This window comes from Octodon degus, unplaced genomic scaffold (genome assembly GCF_000260255.1).
Source record: "Octodon degus isolate 3935 unplaced genomic scaffold, OctDeg1.0 scaffold00047, whole genome shotgun sequence".
Classification (NCBI taxonomy): Eukaryota; Metazoa; Chordata; class Mammalia; order Rodentia; family Octodontidae; genus Octodon; species Octodon degus.
The window spans coordinates 7530805-7533239 of record NW_004524623.1 but is presented as its reverse complement, the minus strand read 5'-3'; the positions used below and the strand labels follow the sequence as shown (position 1 = coordinate 7533239).

The 2435-nt window shown below is 40.9% G+C and overlaps 1 protein-coding gene across 1 annotated transcript in view; it reads left to right on the top strand.

Annotated features, from left to right (window-relative positions):
* Ptprb (protein tyrosine phosphatase, receptor type B) overlaps positions 1 to 2435 on the top strand; it is a 160164-nt gene that overhangs the window by 119688 nt on the left and 38041 nt on the right. The window lies entirely within an intron of this gene.

Below are 2435 nucleotides of genomic sequence, written 5' to 3'. Positions count from 1 at the left end.
AGAAGAAGAAGAAGAAGAAGAAGAAGAAGAAGAAGAAGAAGAAGAAGAAGAAGAAGAAGAAGAAGAAGAAGAAGAAGAAGAGTAAACATTAATGCTATAACAAGCATAAGTTGTGTGTTCCACCTTATATCCAGAGAACAGTTTGGGATCAGATAGTTGTATTTGAGAAAGAGCTGAGAGTTTTAGCTTACAGCAAGCCTGGGCTGTTAATAAGGACTTATGATGCTCAGGGTCTATGCAGGCAGTTAGGCAGGACACCCACTATTCACTGGTTACCAAACCTAGGACAGGAATTCAAACATCTCTGCCCCCTGCATATTGCCCTTGCAGTCACCAAGGGAAACACTGTGCAGTCAAGCCTAGGACAGAACGAAGTTTTACTCACACAGAGAGGAGACAGAGAAAGAGCAGATTCAGTTTTCTGCATCAGTCCTGCACAGCTAATGTCTCTCCCAACCACTGGTGAAGACCAGCTGGCTGTGTGCGCTCTTCTCCGCCTGTAGCAGAAGCACCCTCTGCCCATTCCTCAGAAGACAGATGTAGTATAGTATTGGTCCTGTGGTGCACATACTTAAGCCAAAAAAAAGAAAAAAAATCACATTGATATTAAGCTCAAAACTGGAAAATACTAGGTGACTAGCTCAACAGAAGCCACCTGGGAAAAATTCCAGGCCCAGATCTGTTCTTACACAGCCATGAGGTGGGGTGAAAGATGTACCTGAGACTGCCTTGCCAACTGCATCTCAGATGCTCCATGACAAGCTCATTCAGCACCAGTAGAGAGTGGGCTTATGCATCACATCTGCACTGTTAACCATCTGCACTGTACGTGAGAATTTAATATAGGCATGTGCCAGACAAGGCATGGCCCAGAGAACAGTAAGGATGAAGAGGGGTGTGATGCTGAGTTTTGAGTTTTATAAGAAATGCAATGCCTACCGATCTCTCTCTCTCTCTCTCTCTCTCTCTCTCTCTCTCTCTCTCTCTCTCCTTTTTAGTTCATTGTTTCTTTTCTTCCTCCCTTCTTTCTGTTGGAAGGCTGTTTTAGAACTGGATTTGACTGTGAATAATAGAAAACCAAATGAAAGAATGAAACCAAATAAAAGTGTATAATTCTCAAATGAAATCCTTAGATGAGCTGGGGTTGTAGCTTAGTGGTACAGTATTTGTGTAGCATGTACAAGGCAGAGAGAGAGAGAGAGAGAGAGAGAGAGAGAGAGAGAGAGAGAGAGAGAGAGAGAGAGACAGAGAGACAGAGAGAGACAGAGACAGGAGACAGAGACAGACAGACAGAGAGAGATACAGAGAGACAGACAGAGAGACAGAGAGAGAGATCACTTCAGTACTTAGTTTCTTGTGATTATGTTCCAACCACGGTGAACAATTTGTAACCCCTCTGGCCTTTTTAGGAGTTTATCTTTGGTTTTCTGCAGTGTGAAAATTATATGCTTAGGTACAGTTTTTTGGCATTTATCCTACTAGTTATTCTTGAGCATCCTGTACCTGTGATTTTTGCATTTGACATTACTTTGTGAGAAATTCTCAATCTTTATTGTTTCAAACACTGGGCAGACCTTCTATTGTTTCCTTTCTTCTCCTGTGGGTATTAGTATTATATCTGTCATGCTTTTTGTTTTTATTCTAAAGTCCTTGGATATTCTGTCCTGGCTTACAGTTGGTGGGGGAAATGGAGGGTCAGGGGTGTTTGTAGTTTGGTATTTTGCAGTACTAGAGATTGAACTGAGGCCCCCCGAGACTCCTAGGCAAGCACTTTCTACTGTCTCCAGCTCTCTTGTCTTATTTTTCCCACTCTTTGTGTTTTGTTGTTGTTTATTTGTTTTGCTTTGCTTTTTGCTGTAGTGCATCAAAATTCTTGACGGCTTTAAAACAACAGACATCACACTACCATTTGGCATTGGGCCCTCAGAATTACATAGCCTTACCTATCCACGGGGCTTATAAAGGATATGCAATTTTAATTTGGGGGAGAGAAAGAATAAGTACAGAGGAAATCAAGAAGATATTCAGCATCCTCATTCACACATGAGATGTGAGATGTAATTTGCTCTGGAGCACACAACTGGTAAATGAAAATTGTCATCAGTTGAGCCACACTGTTGGTCTCTGAGCTATTCTGCCTCAACTTCCATCTGACTGCAGTCACTTGTATTTGTATTTCTAACATGTTATCACTTGGCAAGTCTCTACAAGGACAACATTTTAACTTTTAATTTTTTTTTTTTTTCAAATCAGGGCTGGGAAGCTAGAAATTCCCTTGAATATCTGTGAGAATTTTCTCTGCAAAAAAAAAAAAAAGTCTAAGAAAAATGTGAGCAAGGCTTGCCTGGCAAGCACAAGGTCCTAAGTGTGATTCCCAATACCAAAAAGAGAAGAAAGAAAGAAAGAAAGAAAGAAAGAAAGAAAGAAAGAAAGAA